The sequence below is a fragment of the Macrobrachium nipponense genome, chromosome 7 (genome assembly GCF_015104395.2).
Source record: "Macrobrachium nipponense isolate FS-2020 chromosome 7, ASM1510439v2, whole genome shotgun sequence".
Classification (NCBI taxonomy): domain Eukaryota; kingdom Metazoa; phylum Arthropoda; class Malacostraca; order Decapoda; family Palaemonidae; genus Macrobrachium; species Macrobrachium nipponense.
The window spans coordinates 16,837,026-16,853,018 of NC_061109.1; positions in this window are offsets into that span (position 1 = coordinate 16,837,026).

A 15,993-nucleotide genomic window follows, 5' to 3' on the forward strand; every position below is an offset into this window, starting at 1 on the left:
TGACCATTTGTAGTCTTGGGTACCGGGGTATTCTGATTTGTAAGGGGGTTGGGGTTGGCCATCCCCTCCCCCCGGTCGCCTCGGCCCTCTCCGGTGTATCTCTTTCGCTCTCCCCACACCCCGATTTTCTCCCACGACGGACGGAGCCCCCTGCTCACTAGCCGGGGGCCCCTTCGGTTGTCGGAATAGTAACTGGCTCCACCAGCCACCAGGGGTAGGGGTCTACTAGTGGTCTCAAAGCTTGCCTACTACTACCTTCTTTCCGCTACCGGAGGGGAGCGTTGCTTCCTTACCCGGGCACTCCTCTAGTAGTCGGAAGGAAGGCATGTCTTACCAGCTATTTGTAGTATACATGCCCTTTTTATAATATTATTGTTACCTTATCATTAACTGCCTCCGCCGTTCTCTGTCGTGGTTTTTCCTTCACTGGGTTTTCTCACCACTTCTGGTTGCTCTCCTTCTCCGTCCCCGGTGTACGCCGGAGACCTCAACCAGACAGCCCTAACAAACCACACGTATTGCGGTAGAGGGCTTGTTTTAATTTAACTTGCATACTCCGGCATGCAACGGAGTTCATGTTAGACTGTAAGTGTGTATTCTCGATATCATGTATCCTTCCACTTACAGGCTACCAATTGCCAGGAACCAGGCTGCAATGCAGTCCTCCATGACCGCTGTGGCCACGAGGTAGTGTAGGACCCACGCCCCGTGCGCTACTACCCACGGCGAACTGATCGTCTGGCATCCACGAGGCATGTACCATATGCTACGACCTCGTGAGTCAGCTTTTGGATGGGGTAAGTAGGTTTCAAGGTAATTTTTCTCCCCTTATTATATATCTCTAATATCTTAGTTCTAAGTCTTAATTGTAAGCTATAGCTCCACCGTTAAGAGTCTTCATCGGTCCTCTCTTTCAGGCTGCCGCCATTAAGGAAGTCGCTCTAGCAACCCTGAAGGCTTGGGTAGGCGGCTTCGGCAAGAACGCCGCCAAGGGACAGCCATACATCCTTGACAAGAAGTTGGCTGTCCAGATCTTCCCCGGAGGGAAAGCGACAGGATATGTGGACCCCGCCACGGCAGCCCCAGCCATAGCTTCTATTCAGCGCGAGGTACAGCAGGCCTTCGGGAATGTATCAACTCAGGAAACCGTGCGGACGTCGCCACTTTGGACAATATAGAGCCAATGGCGGTAGGTGTTGAGGATTTGTTGGTCGAGGTAGGTACTTCGGGCGTCCAAGGGTTTCCTTTGGGCGCACCTGGATCTTCTTCTCATGTTCCTTCCTCTTCTTCCTTCCAAGGCTTCACGGGATCTGAAATCCCTACTCCTTCGCCTGCTGCTTCTGTGCCTCCTAAAGTGAAGGGACACAGAGAGCAAAAGACCCTCCAGAAGACGACGCCCAAAAAGTCGTCGTCTTCTTCCTCACGTAAGTCTTCGGCATCCTACTCCGGAGCAGTGAAGGCTAAGTCTGACTCTTCACATTCAAGAGGGTCGAGAAGCAAAGCTTCTAAGGAGAAGGTCCGCGCTCCGACCGAGCCAGTACCGTCTCCGGTAGCTACCGGATCCGCTCCAGTGACTCCTGCCGGGATCGCGGCACCTAGTGCCTTTGATCCCGCCATCTTCTCGGCAGGAGTCCTACAACAAGTAGGAGAGATGGTTGGATCGCTTGGGACGAGATTTGAGCAAATGTTTGCTCAACTCTCTAGCAGCATCAACCAGTCAGGTCAATCGATTCAGGATCTCTCTAATCGTGTTCTGGAACACGATAATCGCTTTACTGGCCTGAACCAGGCTAACTTCCCGGTAGGAGGTACTGGTCTGGCCCAGTTACCACCTTATGACTCTCTTCCGGCCTTTTCTATGAACAATCCTTGGAGGGTAGCAGCCTATGCTCCCTTCAAGGATGGTATGATTTAGATTCCGGAGTGTGGAACAAGAAGGATTGAGGACTTTGAGTTCTACCCCGCTGGATTGACTCAGCCTTTCATAGGATATGCCAGGCTAACACAGACAGCGCTCAATAGGGAAGACAAGATCCCTAGGGAGACTGTCTTGTACACTAGGGATCACGCCCAAAGAGAGTGGGTTCACTGTCTGGAGGATTGGGATTGTTCCAATACCAAACTCCAGGCCTTCAAGAGCCCCTTTACCATCTTGCCACAGAGGAGGAGGCTTCACTCCCCTTTACGACAAAGATGGTGGAGACGACTCTTCATGCTGTTTTGAAGGACGAACCCATTCCACAGCTCAGGGAAGCAGAGCCAACATCTCCTCTCTTCCCTGCATTTGGAGAACTCTGGGAGAACCTGCCTGCCACTTTTACAGTAGGAAAGCTAAAACCGGACTGTGCCATGGATCAGTTCGGTGAAAAGCTTCCTAGACTGCCTGATAGTCTCATTCAGGCAGAATTTGATGCAAGGACTAGGCTAGGGAGATCACTTAACTCCCTAGTCATTACGGAGATGGCTGCTCTTTCATACGTACGGAGCCTTTATTCAAGATCCTTGCTAAGTCTCGACTTCAGTCGGTTTCAGGCAGATGCTTACGACTTCTTCACGGCTAGGAGAAACTGTCGTAAGCATGTGTTGCAAGAAGCCACCATTCGACACGAACCGAATAGGCTTCTTCTTGCTTCCAACATGTGGGGTGTGCGGACCTGTCCAGAAGCTTCTGTGAATGAGGTGCACCACGAGGCTTCAAGGCTTAACCAAAGCCTTAGAGCTAGGTGGGGTATCTCATCCAAGAGGAAGCAGGAGAACCCACCTCTTCTGGTAAAAAGCTGAAGAAAACCAAAAGGTAATTTCCAAGCCATACCACAGAAACACCAGCAACAGCAGCACTTTTTGCCAGGCCGTTTCAGTTACCCAACCGGGTCAGCCTTCGACATCAAAGCAGAACCAGCCTATCCTCTTGCTATCCCCTCAGAATCAGCCCTCAACCTCGTACACCGTCTCGCCGGCTTTCAATTCCATGTATGAAAACCAGGCCTTCCCTACCTTTAATAGGTTCTCAAGGGGAAGCAGGGCGAGAGGTAACTTTCGCCAGCGAGGTTCAGAAGGGCTGCTAGCAGGGGTAAACACTTCAGAGGAGGACGTGGAGGTCATCCCGTACAGCAGCAGTGAGACTCCCCAGGTAGGAGGGAGGCTGTTCCTCTTCCGTCACAGGTGGGGGTTCAGCAAATGGGCACAGAGCATCGTGTCCAAGGGATTAGGTTGGAGTTGGATCAAAGATTCTCCACTAACCAAATCATTTTCTTCAAGTGCCGTCAAAGGAGTTGACAGATTATGCGGAGGAGCTCCTTCAGAAAGGAGCTGTGGCGAGAGTCAAGCATCTAAAAATTTCAAGGGCGCTTGTTCAGCGTGCCAAAGAAAAGCTCATCAAAAGAAGAATGATCTTAGACTTGTCCCAGCTAACTTTCATTCGCTGCGACAAGTTCAAAATGCTGACCATCTTGCAGGTACGGACCTTACTACCCCTGTGGGGGGGGGGGCCGTCCCCACCTCTATCGATCTTACAGACGCATGCTATCATATCCCCATTGCGAGGCACTTCCGCCATACCTAGGTTTCAAAACTAGGAGGACCAGGCATTCTCTTTCAAAGTGATGCCCTTCGGACTGAATGTAGCCCCCAGGGTATTCACGAAAATAGCGGAAGTAGTTGTTCAACAAACTGAGATCACAAAGGATAATGGTAGTAGCGTACCTCGACGATTGGCTGATTTGGGCACCAACCGTCGAGGAATGTCTCAGAGCCACAAAGAAGGTAGTTCAATTTCTGGAACATCTGGTGTTCCAGATAACAAAACGAAATCCAGATTCACTCCGGAGACTCGTTTCCAGTGGCTAGGCATCCAATGGGATTTATCCTCCTACAATCTGTCAATTCCGGTGATCAAAAGAAAAGAAATAGCCAAGTCAGTGAGGCAATTTCTCAACAACAAACAAGCTTCAAGGAGAAACAGGAAAGAATCCTAGGTTCCCTCCAGTTTTGCCTCAGTGACGGACGTCCTTTTGAAGGCAAGACTGAGATATAAATCGAGTTTGGCGCTCAAGAGCAAATGTCAAATCTCGAGACAAGTTGTCAGTGATTCCACAAATCCTTCGCAACCAGCTTCGTCCATGGGCGAAGGTAAAGAATCTTTCCAAGACAGTTCCCCTTCAATATCCTCCTCCGGCATTAACTATGCAAACAGACGCCTCCCTAACCGGTTGGGGAGGATACTCTCAATTCAGCAAGTTCAGGGGACTTGGTCCACTCAGTTCCGCCAGCTCCACATAAATGTGCTGGAAGCAATGGCAGTTTTCCTTACCCTAAAGAAGCTCCTTCCCCCAAAGAAGTCTCATCTAAGGCTAGTTTTGGACAGTGCAGTAGTAGTTCACTGCATCAACAGGGGAGGATCCAAATCCAAACATGTGAACCATGTCATGATAGCCATTTTCGCCCTAGGCGAACAGGTACAAATGGCACCTATCATCCACCCACTTAGCAGGGTAAGGAATGTAATAGCGGACGCCTTGTCCCGTTCAGTCCCTCTGGAATCAGAATGGTCTCTAGACGTCAAGTCGTTCCAGTGGATATGCCAGAGTGTACCAGGTCTCCAGGTAGATCTATTCGCCTCACAAGCGAACCACAAGCTCCCTTGCTATGTGGCCCCCAACCTGGACCCTCTGGCCTATGCCACGGACGCCTTGTCGATAGATTGGAATCAGTGGAGAAAGATCTATATCTTTCCTCCAGTGAATCTTCTCTTGAAAGTTCTGAGCAAACTGATGACTTTCAAAGGTCAAGTAGCCCTGATTGCTCCAGATTGGCCAAAGAGCAACTGGTACCCCTGCTACTGGAGTTGGGCCTCCGACCCTCAACGGATTCCAAACCCCAAACTATTGCAATCAGTACAAACTTTATGGACTTCATGAAATTTGCGGCCAAAAAAGATGCTGATATTGATCCCCAAAACATCCTCTTCCTAGAATCAGATAAGAGGGAATCAACTATAAGACAGTATGACTCTGCCGTCAAAAAGTTGGCATCTTCCTGAAGGAAACAGACACTACAACCATGACAGTTAACTTAGCCATATCCTTTTTCAGGTCCTTGTTTTGAAAAAGGCCTAGCAGCTAGCACTATTACCACTAATAAATCAGCTTTGAAGAAAAGTCTTTTCAGTTGGGTTTTCAAATAGACTTAACAGAAACTTACTTTACGTCTATTCCCAAAGCCTGTGCTAGACTTAAGACCTTCTGAGAGACCTACTTCAGTTTCATGGTTTTTAAATGACGTCCTCAAACTAGCCTCGGACAATTGAACAACTCGTCTTGCACATTTATAATGTTACTTAGAAAGACGCTATTTTTACTAAGCCTGGCCTCAGGGGCCAGAATTTCAGAACTGTCGGTTCTATCCAGAGATACGGGGTCATGTAGAGTTTCTCCCTTCAGGAGAAGTTTTGCTTTCCACGGATCGCAGTTTCTTAGCTAAAATGAGGATCCTCTAGCAAGGTGGGCACCTTGGAAAGTCATTCCTCTTCCCCAGGATCCCTCTCTTTTGGTCCAGTATTGACCTTAAGAGCCTTTCTGTCTCGGACTCGCCTCTAGATCCTCGGGTCTTTTTATGAGAGAGAGGTGGCACCTTATCAGTTAAAGGAATCAGACAGCAGATCCTTTACTTCATTAAACAAGCCAATCCTGAATCATTCCCGAAAGCACATGATATCATGGCAGTAGCTACTTCTATTAATTATTCCAGCATATGAATTTTGAGGATCTTAGGAAATATCTGGATGGAAATCACCGACAGTCTTCAAGCGTCATTACCTGAAGTCCTTGGAATCATTAAAATTTTCAGCAGTAGCGCGGGAAACAGTTTCCCCAGCCTCTGCACAGTAGTTATAGTTGAAGATCCAGGTCTCCTTTCTACTACCTTGTCCAACATGTCTCACCCTACTGCTATGCTCTACATGGTCCTCTAGCCTTAGCCGCTAGGTTGATTTTGGTGGATGACCCCTTATTTTTTCGCTAGGGACATCCTCATAATGTACAAATAAATGTGCTTCAGTGTTTCTACCCTTATTTTTATGCTAGGGTAGAACACAATGACTTTTGTATATTTTGTATTATATTAAATTAGTTTTAGTGAATCTCCTTGAATACTTATTTTGATACCATTGTACTAAACTGTGCTTTTCCTTGATTATTTTAAGCTAGTTTTAAGTACCTTTATATTATAACTTTTGTTACATAACTTTTGATTCACTTATGTGGAAGTTCTAAATGGCAAGTGGTTCGTGGTAGTGGTCTCACTCGGCCCTGTTACCATACCGACACTTCTTTTATAGAGTGAGCGAGTCAGTTATACTGACATCTTCTTGAATATGATATTGTAATGATACAATTAGTTTGTTCATACTTACCTGGCAGATATATATATAGCTGTATTTTCCGAAGTCCGACAGAAATTAAAAAACTTACGACACACGTAGTGGGGAGTCAGGTGGTTAGTACCCATTCCCGCCGCTGGGAGGCGGGTATCAGGAATCATTCCCATTTTCCCATTTTCTATTCATAATTTTTATTTCCCCACTGTCTCCTGAGGGGAGGTGGGTGGGTACTTAATTATATATATCTGCCAGGTAAGTATGAACAAAACTTAATTGTATCATTACAATATCATTTTTGTTCATGAAAACTTACCTGTCAGTATATATATAGCTGAATCCCACCTTTGGTGGTGGGAGTAGACAGAATAGAAGATTTTAGGAAACATATATATGCAGATAAAATGATATTTTGATCCTTACCTGTTAGCATAGCTGACTTCGTGGTTACTGCCGCGTAAGTCTGCTTGTGCTATAGAGTTGCCAGCGAGGTAGAGACCTATATAGCTGGTGCACTCAAGATGATCTGTCAACGGGGGCGTGACCACGATGTGACTAGGACATTGACCATACAATGAGGGCAACGAAGTAAAAAACCACCTGGCCTAGTCTACCAAAGGTATACCACTAAACTAGACTAAAGAAGGGAGATCCGCCTCGGGCGGTCAACCCCACAACCAAAAAACACACACAATTAAAAGCTCACCTAACCACTAAAGGAAAGGATGAGTGCTACCTCCTGCCCCACAAAACAGTGTCTGCAGCGACGTATGGTCCAAGCGACGAGCAATGTTCGTATGTCGCTTTCACCTCCGCAGGTAGTGTGAAGCGAACACCGAGTTGCTCCGCCAATATGTGGCACTCAAAATGTCACTGAGTGCCATATTTTCTGTGAAAGGCTATCGAGGTCGAAATAGCCCTCACCTCGTGGGCATTCACTTTTAAAAGCTTCATGTCACTATCACTACATGTGGAATGAGCTTCCTTAATGGTGTCTCTCAAGAAGAAAGAAAGCGCGTTTCTTTGACATGGGAAGATCGGGCTTCTTAACCGAGCACCACAAGTTGCCCCGAAGGTCCTCTACAGTCCTTCGTTCTGTCTAAATAGAATTTGAGAGCCCTGACAGGGCACAGACTCTCTCTGGCTCATTACCATGATCTCTGTCAAACCCTTGATTTCAAATGTCTTGGGCCAAGGGTTGGACGGGTTTTCGTTCTTTGCTAAGAACATAGGGCTTAAAGAACAAACAGCATCAGAGTTCTTAAACCCAACATGCTGCTTATCGCCTGGATCTCACTAACTCTCTTCGCCGTCGCCAGAGCAGTTAGAAAAAGTGTCTTCCTTGTAAGGTTTCTAAGCAAAGCTAAGTTGAGAGGTTCAAAATTACTGGACATCAAAAACTTTAGAACAATGTCTAAGTTCCAAGAAGGAACTCTTGGTTGAGGAACCTTCGAAGTCTCGAAAGACTTCAGAAGATCATGAAGGTCTCTGTTATTGGCTAAGTCCAGTCCTCTATGCCTAAAGACTACAGAAAGCACACTTCTGTGCCTTTTATCGTAGGCACCGCTAAGCGAACTTCATTTCTCAAGTAGAGAAGGAAGTCTGCGATCTGGCTCACAGAGGTAGAGGTGGAGGAAATGCCTTTCTTCCTGCACCAGCTCCGGAAAACAGCCCACTTAGATTGGTATACGGCAATAGAAGAAGGTCTTCTTGCCGTTGCGATTGCTTTCGCCACAGGTCTTGAAAAAACCCCTCGCTCTGGCCAACTTCTGGATAGTCTGAACGCAGTCAGACTCAGAGCGGGGAGGTTTTTGTGATACCTCTCGAAGTGGGGCTGTTTGAGTAGATCTATCCTTGGAGGCAGAGTCCTCGGAAAGTCTACTAGAAAGGACATGACCTCTGTGAACCAGTCGGTCGCTGGCCAGAAGGGGGCGATGAGAGTCATCCTCGTTCCCTCTGATACCAGCGAATTTCCTTATTACTTCCCCATAGGACCTTGAACGTGGGAAAGGCATATACGTCCTAGTCCCGTCCAGTCCCAAAGAAGGGCGTCTACTGCTACTGCTCCTGGGTCTAGAACTGGTGAGCAGTACAGCGGGAGTCTCGTTGTCCTGGAAGTTGCGAAGATGTCTACGAGAGGACATCCCCATAACTTCCACAACCTCTGGCATACTTCCTGATGAAGGGTCCACTCCGTCGGCAGAAGTTGACCTTGTCGACTGAGCAGATCTGCACGGACGTTTTCTACCCCTGATATGAATCTCGTCAGGCTAAGAGACGTCGTGTGCCTTCGCCCATAAACAGGATCTCCTTTGCAAGGAAGAACAGGGATCGAGAGTGGGTTCCTCCCTGTTTCTTGAGGTATGCCAGGGCTGTGGTGTTGTCCGAGTTGATCTGCACCACATTGCCGGAGAACTTCGTTCTGAAAGAACTGGAGCGCCAGATGAACTGCTGCCAGCTCCTTGAGGTTTATGTGCCAGGACACCTGTTCCCCTCTCCAGGTGCCTGACACTTCCTCCCCCCCCCAGTGTTGCTCCCCACCCCGCGGAAGACGCGTCGGAAAACAACACTAGGTCGGCGGGGTTCTGAAGCTTGAGGGAAAGACCCTCTGCGAGCTTCAAAGGGTCGGTCCACCATCTTAGATGTTCCTTTACCTCTTCTGATAACACCAGAATCGAATCCAAAGTGTTTTGGTGCTTCCAATTGTCGGCAAGGAAGAATTGAAGAGGTCTGAGGTGCAACCTCCCTAGGGAAACAAACTTCTCCAGTGAGGAAATGGTCCCCAGCAGACTCATCCATTCCCTCACCGAGCATGATTCCTTCCCCAGAAAGGTTGACACTTTGCTTAGGCAATCTAGTTGTCGCCCCTGGGACGGAAAAGCCCGAAAAGCCACTGAGTCCATCTGAATCCCCAGATAGACTAAAGACTGAGAAGGGGTCAGATGTGACTTTTCGAGGTTCACCAGAAGCCCCAGGGACTTCGTTAACGACAAGGTCGTGTGAAGGTCCTCCAGAACACCGGTCTTTCGAGGAGGCTCGTACGAGCCAGTCGTCCAGGTAGAGAGAGATCCTGACTTTGGAAAGATGAAGCCACCTCGCAATGTTCTTCATCAGTAGGGTGGAATACCATGGGAGCAGTGCTGAGTCCAAAGCAGAGAGCCCTGAATTGAAACACTTTTCCTTTCAGGACAAACCGCAGGTATTTCCTGGACTGGGGGTGGATGGGGACGTGGAAATACGCGTCCTGGAGATCTAGTGAAGCCATCCAATCCCCCGGTCTTAAGGCTCCCATCACTGACTGAGATCACTGACTGAGGTGTCTCCATCTTGAACCTCTGCTTGATGACAAAGAGGTTCAGGTTGCTGACATCGAGTACCGGTCGCCATTCCCCCGACTGCTTTGGCACCAGGAACAGTCTGTTGTAAAATCCGGGGGAATTCAGGTCGGAGACCTGTTCTACGGCGTGTTTCACGATCATCTGATCTAACAGATCGTAAAGCACTTGTTGCTTTTCTCCCCGATAGGAAGGAGACATGTCCCTGGGTGTCGTAGACAGCGGGGGTGGTTTCAGGAACGGGATCCGGTAACCCTTCTTTAAGATGTCCAAGGACCATTTGTCCGCACCTCTCTCTTCCCAGGCTGCGCAAAAAGCTGAAGCCTGGCTCCAACCGGTGACTGAAGGACTTCTGCTTCACTTCTTGATCTTGGCAAGCGCAGTGGCTCTGCCTCTGGAAGTGCCTCTTCCTCGAGGGGCTGGTCTCGAGGAAGAACTACCTCGAAAGGGGCTTCGATTTCTTGAGAATCGAAACTCCCGAGGACGAAGGAACCGCAGGTCTCCTTGAAGATTGTGCGAGGAGATCTTGCGTGGCCTTCTCCTGTAGGCTGGTAGCAATGTCTTTCACCATAGCCTGGGGGAAGAGATGATCCGAAAAAGGAGCGAAGAGCAAATCTGCTTTTTGTGACGGAGAGACAGATTTAGCTGTAAAATTGCAAAACAGGGATCTCTTCTTCAAGAGCCCTGTGCAAAAGTGAGCTGTCAGCTCCTCCGAACCATCTCTGACGGCCTTGTCCATACACGGACATTACGCTGGACAGCTCCCCAGACTAATCGAGTCGGAACTCCTAGACTTGGCATCCAGAACTCCCAAACACCAATCTAGAAAGTTGAAGACCTCTAACGTCCGAAAGAGGCCTTTAAGGTGGTAGTCCATTTCCGTAGTAGACCAGGAAACTTTCGAAGAGGACAGGTGAGACCTCCTCGAGGCATCCACAATGCTATCGCGAATTCTCCCTTGAGCTGACGAGCGGGAATGTCTAAATACCTACGTTCTTCTCCCGTCTCATACCAAATGCCAGCCTTCCCACTAAGTCTCGAAGGTGGCAGGGCAAAGAAGTCTTTCCCTGAGACTTCCTTTTCTCCATCCAGTCATGGACTTTACGAAGAGCCCTCTTAGTTGAAAGGGACTTCTTCATTCTGACGAATGCCGAGACCTTGTTTGATCTTGGAAGAAGAAAGTTGTGAAGGAGGAGAGCGAGGAGCTTCCGGGTGAAACGTATCTCCAAACTCTGATTGAAGAAGGCGGGTCAAAACCTGGTAGTTGGAAGAGACTGCCGCCAAAGGTTTCTCATCATCCACTTCAACCGAAGCGTCGCTAACCTCTGCTTCCGACACAGGTGAAGTTGGAGGAAATAAGGCTGGACCAAGACTATCTGGTCTAAGTTTCCAAGAGGCGCGTTGCTGTGAAGTGGAAGGCAAAGCTGACTCCTTAATAGAAACTCCGGTCGTATCTCTAAGACCCGAAGTAACTTGTAAAGTCTCATCACAAACAGGTGGGGGACGACGAAAATCCACATCTTCGTCCACCCGAGCGTCCGCTGGCGCCACACCTGGCGTCCACTGGCGCACACCTGGCGTCCACTGGCGCACGCCTGGCTGCAACTAGCGCGGGGATTGGGCCTCCGGTTCCCCTCGCGCGCTGCTGGTGTCCGCTTGCGCCACGTTTGGCGTCCACTGGCGTGCGAATGACATTCACTAAAGCGCGCTTAACATCTCGTGCGCGCTCTGCTTCCGCTGGTGCACTCTTAGATGCCACTGGCGTTCGCTTGGCTTCCGACCGAGCGTCAGGATCGTGAACTTGCACCGAAGCGTTCACGCAAGTATCGAGCTCTCGACCGCAAGCTTACGCAGCGGGTAATACCGCTTCATGCGCAGAGCGAGCAAAATCCTCTTCACGTCCTCCAGAGAGCCGCTGGGGAGACGCACGCACTCTAGCAGGCGAAGAAAGTGGATGAGATAGAGAATGGCGAGCGAGGAGAGGGAGGGAGACCTTCTAGATCTCTTCACAGGCAGACGGTCATCTTTTTTTCTCCTGGACGTGGTTGCGTCCCTTTCTTAGCAGAGCATCAGCAAGCTGTTGCTGCAAAGAGCGCAGGATCTTCTCAGTAGGAGAGGATTCCTTGTCAGGTGACGGGCTGATCCTGTGAGAAGACGAGGGGCGAGGGGACGCCTTCTTCCTTCTCCCAGAAACTGCCGTAGCACACGCTCGAGAGCGACTGGGGCGCTCAACAAAGTCATCATCCGATGACTCCTTACGCTTCTTCTGTGGCGGGAAGGCTGCGAACACACTCTCAGGCGATGATCGCCTCTCGAGAGCCAAAACTGGACGTGAAGCGTCACGATCACCAACACTCCTTTTCAGTGGGCGTGAAATAGAATGAGAGCTCCACCCTTGTGCGGGGAGGAAGCCTCTGAAGAAGAGAAACACTCTTTCAGGAGACGTGCACGCGCACGCTCCTTGGCAGTCTGTGTAACGTCAACAGATACTGCCGAAGGCACGTCAGATCGGTGGGCGTTCCCCGTAACCCTCCTGCGGCTTTCGACATGCCCTCTCCCTGAAACCTGGGAGTCCGGCAGCGGTCTAGGCCTAGAGGCGAAATGGGGCCGATCTGACGCACCCTCCACCAACGAAGGAGCACTGTCACTGCACTTTGCACCTTCACTTTTGCCTTCTAAGGCGAGCACTTTAGATTCTAAATTACGAATCGACTCTAAGATAAGTGTAAGGGTATTACCCTCCACAGACACTGTTTCAGGGCCCGAAGGAACCACTACAGGGTTAGAGTAGTGATTAAAGGAGGGTTAGTAGGAGAAACATGAACTTCCTGACGTTTACCTGAAACGCTCCTGGAGGAAGACCTCCTTAACCTATCCCGTTCAAGCTTACGCAGATATGGACTCATACGCTCTCCATCCAGAATCAGAAAGACACTCACATTCCTTGCAGCGACTTTCATACATACAATCATGCTCTCTGCAACTCTTACACAAAGTATGAGGGTCTACTGATGCTTTCAGTAGCCTACCTCGACCAATCACTCTTGGTACAAAACCTGGCGCTAGCCGAACTAGAACCAGACATCTTATTTAAAGAGAAATCAAGCCAAAATCAATCAAATCCACAATTAACGTGTGCCTAGCCACCGATCCAAAAGTCAAGATACCAAAAAATCAAAAAGGCGGGGTACTTATAGTAGCCAAGTTTCCTAAATTCAAGACGGAGGTGCTGAAAACTGTGTTTACAACACCGGCGACAGAAAAATTATGAATAGAAAATGGGAATGATTCCTGATACCCGCCTCCCAGCGGCGGGGGGGAATGGGTACTAACCACCTGACTCCCACTACGTGTGTCGTAAGTTTTTTAATTTCTGTCGGACTTCGGAAAATACAGCTATATATATATCTGACAGGTAAGTTTCATGAACAAATTATTTTTTCTCTGGTATTTATTAGGTTATTTACCTAGAAATAATGAACTTAAGGATTATTTCACAGGGCGACACGAACATATCACCCAGAAAGAGAGATTTTTCCTTCGTCAAAATCCCTTTTATACATTTTCTAAAATCAAACTAATTTCCCATAATTTGATCAATGCCGACCTTTCACCAATACAGAAAATAAAAATCAAATAACACTGACTAAACTGACATACAATCAGTGATATCCTCAGAGACGCCTTTCCAGTGGTGCTCTATCGGAACCTAGGATACGACAACAGGTCCAACTGAATTTCTGAATAACCCTCAACTTGATGCTGGCAATGGGGCTGGCTTTGGGGTTAAGGGAGCCAAGGTGAGGAGTGTGTGGTACAGTCTGGGAAATGGGAATGGGTGGGACAGACATAGAATCAGTAACAGAGACATCATCATCCATAGCCTGACTAGCTATTTTCTTCTTACTACTAGCTCTAAAGGCTGCTTTCCTCTTCTTGTTCCTTTCTAACTTATTAATATGGCTAGTCATATTCTTCCATATTTTGATGTCCCATTGCTCTTATTCAAGACAAGTCAACTGAGGAAAACAAACTTGACCCCAACATATAGAATGATGATCACAACAAGTTTTAATTAACCTGGTATTGCAGCCTTTTCTGCAATACCTAAATCTCTGAGAACTGGAGTCAGACATGGCCGACAAGACTAAGGTCAACAAAGACTAATAGTCAAAATCGTGAGATAGAAATAAAAATCGGTAAATATATTAATTAAAGTACTTCACCAATTGTAGCAACTATGATCAACTGAGAAGTAAATAGTAATCCCTAAATTTGCTGTTGCTAATCAATGTTACAGTCATCAGGCAGCAAAAACAACTGGACTTTTTGCTAAGTTGGTTCCTCTCTACCCCAAAAATGGATAGGGTTATAGAAGAGCCAAAACAAAAGTAGCACTACCACGAATTTCAAAATTTTAGCTGCCGACACGTGAAACTACAGCTAAATAATTGCTTGGTAAGCTACTTACATAAAATCATGTTATTTGACAAAATTTTAATGATCACATGATGCATGAGATCAGAAGATACTGCACGAACACATGCAAATTACGCTTCTCTCGTATGTTACATATTTTTTAGTTTCACCAAATGTCTTTGTTGGAAATAAACTGTACTTGTGTATTTACGGAGCAAGAAATCCAAAAACTGAAATGATTTGTGGCACTACCCTCATAGCTGCTAAAGAACTAATGGCGCTTGTTTCAAAAACATCCTGGGCCATGGGAGTTCCCGGACCACAGAATGCCGGATTTTCAAGGTCAAACTGTATTGAATAACAATATCAATGGGTAGTGTTATTGAGAAAAATTTTTGCTTCTATGGATTTTAGTTTTTAGATAGTCTTCTACAGGCAGTCTACGATTATCGGCGATTTATGGCGCCATAAATAGCCAAGTTTTGGTTAATGGTGGTTTTCACTTATTGGCAACCCCCAGAAAAGGAACCCCTGCCAATAACCCCGGACTGCCTGTATATTCTTTTTAGGTTCTTCTTGACAGCAAGTAGATGCATAATTAGTTCCCAAAGGACATGGAGAGCCATTCTCCTTTCATTAATTTTTACAGGTTTCAACACACACAATAGGTCATATGCTGACAGACTCAATGAAATACAAACATGGGAGAGAAGTTAAAGTGGAGGAGCTAGTTTAAGGTCCTGTTGGGTCAAATTTTCATTGGTTCAGTACTGATGTAAGGGGTCTTTGCTGCAGGTTGAAGACGTTTCTACCGGCGTATCCCACACTGCTGTGACCGGAGTTATGATTCATTCCAGTGTGATGTTTTTTCCATCTAATTTACCTTTCTCCTTCAATGGCACTTGCTACTGTTTGGTTCTTTTCTTTTCTTCTTATGCTGGCATTTAGTGTCAATCTATTAAAATCACAATTTGTCGTAAAATTGTATTTTTCCTAACTATACAAACCTGAGGTCCTTTAACATAAGGAATGTACTTACGCCGTAGCTGGAATTACGTACGGCATAGCTGAAATTACGGCCGTCAAATCTTGAACAAGGTGGTTAGGGCAGTAACTACCATGAGGTGGTTAGGCAGTAACTACCGTGGGGCAGGCTAGCCTGCCCAGATGTAAACACTCCACTTTGCCTTTCGGCCCAGGTTCAGATTGAGGGGTGGCATGAGGTGGGCATATCTGTAAAGGACCTCAGGTTTGTATACAAATCACAATTTACGACAAATTGTGATTTGTTCCGTCACGTAATAAAACCCTTGGTCCTTTAACATAAGGAAGACTCACTGATTGGTGGGAGGAATCTGAGTGAGCCTCTAGAACTGACTGGAGTTCTGTGCACCTAGGCTACTCCTCCTGGTCACAAGAGCGAGGAGGAGTGCCCTGCTGCCTCTGACAACTTGATCGGAGTATAAGAGTTGCATGATCACGAGTCAGACTTCTGGGCCTTTTCGAAATGAGTGAGGGATCGTGAATCATCCGAAAAAGGGCTGTGAAGAAATTTGGCGTCGGAGACATTAATGCAAAGTTCCGGGAAGGATTTGCATTATTGTCAGTCTCCTTCCTCCCCTTGCCAGAGAAGGAGCGGGATTGCTTCTATGATTCTGATAAGGAACATAAAGAGGACGATTGATGCGGTAAGCTTACACAGAGCATCCATTTTATGTTTTCTTATCAATCATAGAAGCAATCTCTCTCCTTCCTCTTCGAGTCCTATCTTCAACCCGAAGGACGAGGAATAGAGAGACGAGGCGTGGAAGGGGGAGAGCCAGTCACTCTCGCATCCTTCTTAACTCTACAACTGTACACCATGGA